Source organism: Alligator mississippiensis, chromosome 1, assembly GCF_030867095.1.
Source record: "Alligator mississippiensis isolate rAllMis1 chromosome 1, rAllMis1, whole genome shotgun sequence".
NCBI lineage: Eukaryota > Metazoa > Chordata > Crocodylia > Alligatoridae > Alligator > Alligator mississippiensis.
Window position 1 is genome coordinate 457,501,129 of NC_081824.1, and position 10,487 is coordinate 457,511,615.

The window sequence follows — 10,487 nt, forward strand, 5'->3', positions numbered from 1 at the left end:
GAGTAAAAACTACTGTCCCTTTTTGGCACCATGTCCTGAATATACTGCACTTAGCTGTTGAAAACAGTCATCAGTGTTGGATTTTGCACAATTAGTGTTATATTTTTTGCAGTTATTTTAATGGTTAAGCTTGTTTTAAAATAGCTAAGAAGAAAACAGCCTTTTTTTCTTAAGATTTCAAAAATGAAACTTCCATGATGCAAACTGATAAAAGGTTCATCTCCCATGCTTTATAGTTTCTGGTAGGATTTATCACTTACATCCTGAGATGGTTCATTAAACTTCCAGAAATACTTGGAAAGGAGTGTAGTCTTGCACACACTAATAACATAGTGGGTGTTGTCTAGGCAATTAGTTTGGAGTTCTTTCACTGGTCATTTAAGCATTAACATCTCATAGCCCCTGTGTGGGATATATTCTAATTATTTTTATAAGACCATTCAATGTTAGACATTGTATGTGTGTATATAAAGGATATTTTATAATGAAAAAATGTATTTATTCATTAAAAGAATGCACTTTTTGTATACTACAAGGATAAACCAGAAAATATTTTAAAAATATTTTAAAAGTATTTTATCCTTTTAATATATCAACTAATCAGCACAGTCTTTCTTTACAAAGCATGGTGTATCCGCTGATGAGTGCTGCGATGGCTGCTGAGTCTGATGCCTGAGTGACAGACACCCATGGATTGGCAATGCTCTGAATCTGAGCAGAAGATTCTTTCCTTCTCTGATGCTGGTCATTACAAAACTTGCTAGTCTGATTCATGGTGCTTTGCTCCATCTGCAAGCTGACTCCACCAACCAGAGTGGTATTCTGCACTCCTTTCCCAAGTATCCATAGAGAGGATGCTAAGGCGTCTTTGCAAGCATCCTGAAATCTGCACAGTGGTCTGCCTCCCTTTCTAGACCCTTCTAGACTACTGTACTCTAGGGTACAGCACATACTTTGGGATACTGTGATCTGGCATTTGCTTGACATGAGCAAGCCACCTGAGCAGGGTCCTTTTTTTACTAAACATTCCCATGCATAGAAGACTCGTAGCAGGGACATGGGGGAGGGGGAATACATGCCCCCCCCCCCCCGAAATTGGCCACCACCACTGGCTTCTGAGGGCAGTCCCCACTCACTGCCCCCCCACCACTGCCAATGTCACTGCTAGCATCTGTGGGTGGTCACCGGTCACCACTGACGCTGTTGCCTACAGATGGTAACCCCCCCGTCCCCCGTCTTGGGAGGCACTAGTCGTTCATGTTCCCATGAATGACATATCACCATGATTTAACACTTCCACATTTGTCCCCCTGTCTTGACAACTTATGTGAAGCACTTAACACAATGTTGAACAGTCCTCCATCGTGACTGCTGAGATCAGACACCCTCTCAAACATTACAGAACACATCTTGAAGCAGGAATGAGAAGTAAATGTTAAACAATGTGGGAGATGGTATGCAGTCCTGCTTCACTCCATTGTTGAGGTTGAACAAGTCAGACTCTTGTTTTCCATACATTACAGTTACCTTCATGCCATGGTGTAAGGATTTCATGTGGTTTAGCAGCATAGGTAAACAACCAAACTTCTGAGCAGTGTAAGGCTCTGACCAACTAACTGTGTCAACGGCTTTGGTTAAATCTATAGAAGACATGTATAGTGTGATACACTTCTCTTTGCCCTTTTCCTTCAGTTGTCTTACAGAAAAGACCATATCGATGGTGGATCTTTCCACATGGAAGCCACACTGGCTCTCAGAATAAATTTTTCACCTAATGTTTAAAGTCTAGGTAAAAAAATACAGCTTAAGATTATCCCCACAATGTTGAGATGAGAGATACCTGTGATTATTGCGCTCACTTCCAGTGAGGGCAGAACTTCAAACCCAGGCAATTCATCTAGTACACGTTGGTTTACTACAGACTCCCTTGAGTATATCGTTCCATAGTGCTCAATCCACCTCTCCACTTGCTTCCCCTTATGATATAACCATCCAGGTCTTTCAATGGCGCTCTCTTGTACTTTGTCAACCCAATGGCCCTTCTAATGGTCTCATACAACCATCTGCTGCCACCTGTGTCAGCTACCTGTTGGATGCTGTTGCAGAGATCCAGCCCGGATTCTTGAGTACACCTTCTGGAGGCTGTTTGAACAGCCTTATGAGCTTTTTTTAGGTTGTTGAGCAAGTCAGTAGGAGGAGGCAATTAGGACTTGTAGTAGAAATAATAACCTTTATTAGACCAACCAGATTTTTGCAACAAAAAAAAAAATCATCTGGTTGCAAGCTTTTGGGTACAAAAACCCTTCATCAGAGGCCGGAGAAAAGATTGTAAAAGTTCTCCTGGGTAGAAATGAAAATTCATATTTCATAGGATTTCACAGAGTCAATAGATGGAAAACTCCGGGTAGTCAGTTCATAGCTAGTATGGAGCCTTTCACCTCCTGTGAGGATCTGTGATGATGGAAGGTAATTAGGGCAGTTCTTTTTTTCTTGATGAGTGGCAGCATGTTTTAATATGTAAACATGTCTTTAAAATGCTTCAAGTTTTTCTTTTCCCCCCAGTTAGAACCCATTCTGTTGCGCAAATTATCCAATAATTGTCATATATGCCTGCTTCTTTTTTCTCAGGACCACAGACACCATCCTTAAGGGTAATAGGACCCCTTTGGCAGCCATTTTATACAGGTCTAGAATTTAGATACACATCTTGCTATGAAGAGTCAGCGATGTAGAATCCTGTTCACCATAATATAACTTGCATCACAGTTATCTACAATAGGGAACCAGACGCATTCAGGAGTTAGTACATGTGTATCCTTTAGTATGGCTCAGAACTTGTGATAGAGATTATATCTTTTATTAGACCAACTCGGTTTTTATATCGCCTCTACCATGAGTTCTGATTTATTTTGCCTGTAGACCAATATGGCTACAACCTGCATACCCTTAGTATGACTGGAATCGTGGGCACCTGTACATTCATTTTCAAGTTAAGTTTACCATTTCAGTCTGGGAAGAGGGAAAAGCAGAAAATGAAAGAGGGGAGGGGGCAAGGTATACAGCCCCCACACCAGATTGGTGCTCACTCTCAAAATGGCAAAAGCAGCTTGTTCTCATGCAGAGCCCTAAGAGAAGACTTGTTCATGATACGTCACCTTGACTGTTAAAAGATTTACATGTCCTGCTTCTGACCTAATAAAGAGAAGCATGAGTGTGAAGCACGGGTATATTTAAATTGGAGAAAAGGAGACACTGTTGGAGAGAGGTGGTTGTATGATAGCAGTCTTCAAATATTTGAAAAGCCGCCTATAAGAGGAGGAGGAGGAGGAACTGCTCTCCTTTGCAACAGAGGCAAAGGGAGGTCTAAACAGCAACAAAGTTGTTATAGATTCAAAAAAACTCCTGACATGTAAGAACAGTCATTATTGGCAGTCCCTTGATATAAGGATGACAGTTTTCTAGTAAATAGGGAAGTCATTGGTGAGTCTCCAGATGACTGAGGTGGCCCATTCAAGATTTGCATGCTTGACTGCAGACACAGCAAATAATTCTGGGAGAAAGGAGTAGCTTCTGATGATGTTGGGTCACAGTTCCCTTAGTCTTTCTCATCTATCTGCCTCCGTAGTGAGGCAATTTTGCTCAAAATCAATGGCTTGTCATACTTCATGGCACCAAAAGTGACAATTCAGTGCTTGAGTCACCCATGTATTGATATTGATATCACATTTCTTCAGACTGGCCTTCAAGGTATCCTTGAATCTCTTCTTTTTCCCCACGTCTAGAGTGGTGACCATTGGTGAGCTGGGAGTATGCAGCCTGTTTGGGAGCTGGTGGTTGTCAGGCATCTTTAGGACGTGTCCTGTCCAACAGACCTAGTACCCTATAAATGTGACTTCAATGCCAGTAGCATTTGCTTTATCCACTGCACTGGTACTCATTCTTCTCTCCTTTCAGCTGGTACAGAGGATTTTCTGAAGACATCACTCATAGTAACAGTCCAAAGCTTTCAGGTGTTACTAATGTGCCATCTGAGTTTCACACCCATATAGCAGAGGTGGGATGACAATAGCCTAGTAGACAAGAAGTTTGGTTTGGGTCCTGATGTCATAATCACAGAATACATGATTTTAGAAACATCCAATGACAGCACTGGCAGATTTTATCCAGTGTTGAATATTATTGCCTATGTTTATTTTTTGGGAAGGATGGCTGTCCAGGCAGGGGAAAATGGTCAACATTTTCCAAGGATTGTCCTCTAATGGGAATATATAGAAGGAGCAGCTAGCTGGTTTGCGGTGGGTTGGTAAAGGATCTTGGTTTTTATGAATTTGACAGTGAGTCTAAGCATTTCATACACTTCACAGAAGCAATCAAGAATGCCAGTGAGTTATTCAGTTGACTGGGCACACACAAGACAATCATCAGTGCATTGAGGATCAGTAATGCAGGTGTTGGTTATCTTGGATTTGAAACATAACTAGTTGATGCTTAAGAGATTCCTGTCCATGCAATACTGGATGCTGACCCTAGATGGAAGTCTATCAGCAGTGAGATGTGGATTAGCTGTACTGTTCCACCTACCCTGGGAAATCTTCAAAAGGAGACTGGACAGTCACCTCACTGGAGTCACTTGACCCCGGTTGTCTTTTTCTGCCTAGTGCAGGGGGAATTGACCCAATGATCTACAAGGTCCCTTCTATCCCCTAGTAATCTATAATCTATGAATGGAAAAGAGTATTGGTGCAATCATACCCTTCTTGACTCCCTTTCTAATAGTGATGGGGTCTGTTTCTGAGCCATTGCTTAGGACAGTTGCTGTCATGTCGACATGAAAAAGTCTGATAATGGTAACAAATTTTGCCATGGTGATGTATTGTAAAGTATTTTTCTTCATCTGCCTGCTTGCTGTTGAGGACTCTTTTTTTGTAAATTTTTGGAACACTATCAGTTTAGGAATCTCACTCTGAACCTTGCTGCCATATATGACCCTACCAGGAGTATAAAACTCCAGGCAGCATTGTTCTCAAGGTCACTGGTAGCACACAAGCCTCTCTACCATGTCAAGGTTGCACTCCTTGGGCACATCCAGATGAGCGTGCATGTGCCTGTTGAGACACTTCAGTGCAGCCTGAGACACCGAAAGAGGCATACTAGGAACAAAAAATGTTCCCTGAGCAGCCAGAGCATTTCTATGGCTGCCTCATACCCTGCTGCTTCAGCACACTCTCAGTCTGCTGGGGCAAATAGAAGTGGGGAAAGGCTTCAGTGGTGGATTGGACCTGGGCGCTGTCCTAGACAAGGTTCCCTCTAAGCTGCACGCATGCGCAGCTGCACACAATCAAAAATGTTGCTGCGCAGTAACTTTTTAATGCCGTGCACTGGAGCTGGCGTGGGACACTTACTGCTCGGGGGCTGCTCTTCTCCACTTTGCTCCTCACTGGCATTCCCATGGAGAGGGAAAGCACAGCCCTGGCCGGAGCAGCCCGTGAGGCAATCATCGCCCCTGCCCCTTCCTCCTCCATGCCTGCAGCATGGAACAGGCAGCGGCTCCTCCCCAAGGTAGGGGTGGGGACCAAGCACATGGCGCCACATTTTCAAAGGCTGCAGTGAAGTACGGAGGCGGGGAGCAGGCAGGATGCAGCCTGCATGTGGGTCCAAGATACAGGACAGGGAGGTACACACACTTCATAACAAAGGTACTGGAGACAAAGTCAGCTCTTTGGTAACTGAAGACAGAGAACTCAAATGCTTGCCCATATTTAAGTATTAATTAAGTCTTAATCCTGGCCACATCAACATGATTACAAGGTAGTATGTAGGTATTACAGCTAGTTTCTTGTATTATTTACAACAATGCAAATTAAAAGCAGAATTGGGCCTTTAAAGAAAAACATCTAACAAGATAATAAATAGACTGAGATGAATATTAAAGAATAAGCTCACCACAATCCATCCTGAAACCCCATACCCCCAAACCACACACACAAACCCCACACCACCCTAAGCCCCCACACAAGCTCTGTACTGCCCCCACAAACCCTATACCCACCCACAAACTCTCCCCAACATCCCCCATGAACTCCACACCCACCTCCCACACCCTTTCCCCCCCAAACCCCACATCCCCCCACACATCTCACATCCTTCTGTGCCTAGGTGCCAGATGGGACAGGACCTGCTGGCAGGAGCCATGGCTGCAAAGGCAACTGCCACACTGCAGCCCTGTCCCATGCCCACACTGGTGCTGGGACATAGAGCCCCAGCCTGTGTGGGCTCCTGGTCACAGGAACCACTTGGGGGATGTGATGGGCTGTGGGAGGAGTGGAGGTAGCAGCAGGGGTGTGTGTGTGGGAGAGAGAGAAATGGTGGTCAGGGGTGGGGGAGTGCTTTAGGTAGGAGAGGCCACCAGAGGTGGGCTTAGAGCCCCCTTGACTCCCTAAAGCTGCATGTGCAGGGGGAGGGGGGGGGGCGATGTGGAAGGGAAGGTGCTGGCCCCAGCCTCTAGCTCCCCCTGGTTGAAGATCCAGGAGGAGCCAGGAAGGGTCAGTTTGCCCTGAGGGGCATAATTTGCCCCACACCAAAGTGCATGTTCAGGCACGTGTGATGAGGCACATATTTGTGCTGCTGCTATTTGAGCTGCTGCAAGTGCACATGTCTGCATGTGTGGACGTGCCCCTTGGAAGCTAAGAACAGTAAGACAATGGGTCAGGCTATCTAGAGCAGTTGTGGAAACTCTTCCATTGGAGCTTTTCAAGAAGCTGGAGAAGTGCTTATCTGGGGTGCCTTACAAATAGCATATCCAGTATTAATGCAGGGGTTTGAACTAGAGGGTCTTTCCAACCCTATGATTTGGTCATTTATGGAGCTATCATGCTGCCAGCCACAGAGCAATCATGCTTATGGATTATAGCCTGGAGACAATCCCAGCTAAATAAGAAGGCCAAAATATCCATTATTCATTGGAGAAAATTCTCTCGCCCTCCTGTCACACATGAGCAAGAACATCATAATTAAGCATCTTAGTCTGAATGACTGGTGCTCCTCCCTCTTCAGAAAGAGAGGAATTTGACATTAGAGAAAAGTGTCGATATGACTTGGCTGTCAATAGACCCTGTCCCTACACACACGCTGCATTGTTAACCTGATATATGGAGCCCATTGGCCCACTACTTCAAGAATCTGAGCTCCACATCTGAAATGCCAAGTAGCCTCAAATTTCACTGAAAGTACTTAGCACCTACCTGACACGATCAGAACCTCATTGGATCAGGCCTCCTGAGGAAAACAGTTTCTTTTCTGCTACCTATTACAACACATGCTTTTATAGTACACACACTATTATAGTACAGCTTCCTCAGGGACTTCGCTGTGCAGGCATTCCCCTATGAGATGGCAGCAACAGGGGACAAATGAAGCAAAGGGGATTGTATCTGACAGAGCTGTATAAATAAAATGCACAATTTCCTGTATAATGGGGAACCAATCTAAAGCTCCTAATCCATAATGACCCAAATCATTTTGCTGGATGTTTCTTAAATTGAATCTGTTCCTGCAGCTCTTCTTCTGTGGGTGGGAGGAATAATGGTAAATTTTCTCAGCCATAAGGCACATATATATACAGTATTCTCTTTTCACAGCTGTTTGATAAAGCAGTTCAGGTTATTTTATGTTTTTATTTTTTTAATTTTAGGGCCAAATTTTCAGCTAATTTAAATCAGTGTAGTGCCAGTGCAGCTCTACTAATTTCCTTAAGCTTAGAATCTATCCCTTAAATTAAAAATCTTATTGCAAGCAAAAGCAGGGCTGAATAGAGAGTCTTAGAGAAAGAGGTGTCTATATTAAAGAAAGTGGGGTGGTACAATATGTACCCTATGCAGCTTCTTGAAGGTACCATCTCTAGAGAGGAATGGAGTTCAGGCTTTGTACCCTTTTGGTTGGCGATCTTGCTACTAAGACCAGTGATGGTGGTGGGTCATGCTGTGGGCATCTGTTCGCTAGAAATTTTGCCGTCTTAGTTCTTACATAGCTAGCTGGCATGCTGCTACAGCTCATTTCCATCTCTAACCCTCTTTTAAGCCTGAAATTGGTTTAAAAGGATCTCCCCATATGTTAGATGTCTGGTCCATATTATTATTGGAGTTCCATAACGGTGAGACTGCAGCTAATCTCATTGGTTCATTGCATTGCTTCATCAAATACAGTCTCACCCTGTTTATTACATCTAAGAAACAATATTGTTCGGCTGGAATCTGTCCATTTCAGAATAATGCTGTATTGTGTGATAGTTTTACTGCCATGCTAGCCTCAGGGAGCACACGTTTCATCTTTCCCACAGTAATATTGGATCCCTGGTATTAGATTTAGCCGTGATAGACATTCTGGCCCTTCTGTTTATTACTTTACAGTCAGAACACACTCATGCTTTCCTAGGTGTGTGTCGAAATGTACTTGATCTAGGCTCAGTGCAGCCCATCCAAAACGTTACAGTCCAGTTCCAAGGGCCGCATCACATTAAGGCCCAAATCCTGAGAAGATCTATGAAGGGAAAAATGTTATGTCTGCCTTTTTTGAGACATGCACATGGCAGAGATGGACACTAATATAAGAACCTAGATAGTTAAGCCTGATGTGTTGTACTTAGCTCCTCTTAGACATCAATGCATTTTAACCTGGTGTGAGAAAAGGCATTCAGATCTAATTACTTTTTTAATAGGATGTACATTTTCAGTCATTTGCCATTCATTGTCTCTCATATGATTTAGTCAGGGTTAGTTGCAGGTTATATAATACTGCTTTCTGTTTTCAATATGACAGATGTGTATGGGACTGAGCAAACTGCTAGGACTAACCAAGGACTTTGGGCATTACTACAGTACATATGATAATGAGGAAAATACTAAGAAAAAATATTAACGAGGAAAATAAAATTATCCTGACTGCTATATACTACACTATGTCTTATATCACTTTTGGACTTTAGGTTTTCTCGTGTATTAGAGACAGAGTTAGTAGGATTCCCTATTCACAAGTTTGCTTGATACTTTTCATTAAAAGAACCTGTTTTCATTGCTTGTACCCTTTCCAAACTTTAACCATTTAGACTAATGTTTTCTATGTTAGTAACAGTTAGTAACGGAGTTTGAGAGGTCTACTTTATTCAGTGACTGAACTCTCACTAATCAGCACCCCTTAAATGAGCATTTGCACTCTAACACAACTGGTTTCAGATAGCTCTGAAGAGAGCCTTTTAAATGTACAGTTCCTTACATTTCCCCTACTCAGCCAAACATAACATTTATAATCATTAATGTAATGCAAAATTTGAAATACATATAAGCAACCTTTGAATTAATAATGTTTTACTAATGTATGATGTGCCTTGAGCTGTCATACTGATCTTTGCTGAAATAACACCATTGTTAGATGGCAGTAAGTCCAGGAGTTCTGGTTTTGTCATGTCTTGGGCTCCTGTGTTTTAGCCTACTGTGACTGTTGCTTGTTTGAGACCTTCTCAGACAAGATGGTAGAGAAAAGTAGTCAGCCATATTATTGTGAAGCCAGGCAGAAAGAAGAGCAAGGTGGCACCTTAGAGACTAACCAGTTAGCCTCTGAGCACCCTACTTTGCAGCCAAGATAATGAATACAATGCTCTGATCTTTTTCTTTCTTGTGGATTTTGAAGTGGTCTTGCAGATTCCTTTACCGCTTGTAATCACATGGGGTGACAACCTCATTTGACTTTAGGGCTGCCAACTGCGAGAAGAATCCTTGTTCCAACAACCAAGTCCTCTCATACAGAGCACAATTTTCTAGTCAAATCACTTTTGTTTTGCCTTCTTTTTCTCTCTATACAAGTCCCCAGTGATTCTGATGTCATTTTCTAATAGTACACGTATTCTTGTAATCATCTTTCTGTTTAACAAAATAATGGTAGGTGAAAACCCATGCTTCACTAGAGCCACTTTGAAATTCAAGGGTGTTACATAGGAAGCAGTTAGATTCAGTATCCAAATGAGACCGTGCTCACCATGAGTTCTTCAAATGTTCAAAATATGATTGTACGTAATTCCACCAGGCTCCAACCTCCTCTCCTGCCTGTCTACTGCTGCCCTCTTCATGGGATATGACTTTGCCCACAAATATCGCTAGAACTTTTTTCCTGAACTGGGATTCAAAGGTGGTGACATGCCCTCCCTACTTGTAGCAACCAAAATGAGTTGTCACTCAAAGTAAGGAGTTAAGTTCTCTCTTTTCCTGAACAAGAAGTGAAATGCTGATGTTTTCATTTTAACTGAGGGCTTTCCTATGCCATGGTGGTGGCCTGTCCTAGCCAATACATTCAAGTATGTTTCACCACCTGCTCCTAGCACACTCCAAACCTGGAAGTACACCAGTTAGGCTTCTTGGGTGTTATCCAAGTAGCTGCTCCAAGGACTGCTGCAAAGTGATGCCTCAAGCAACAGCACTGATATATTTCCTTGTTTAGAG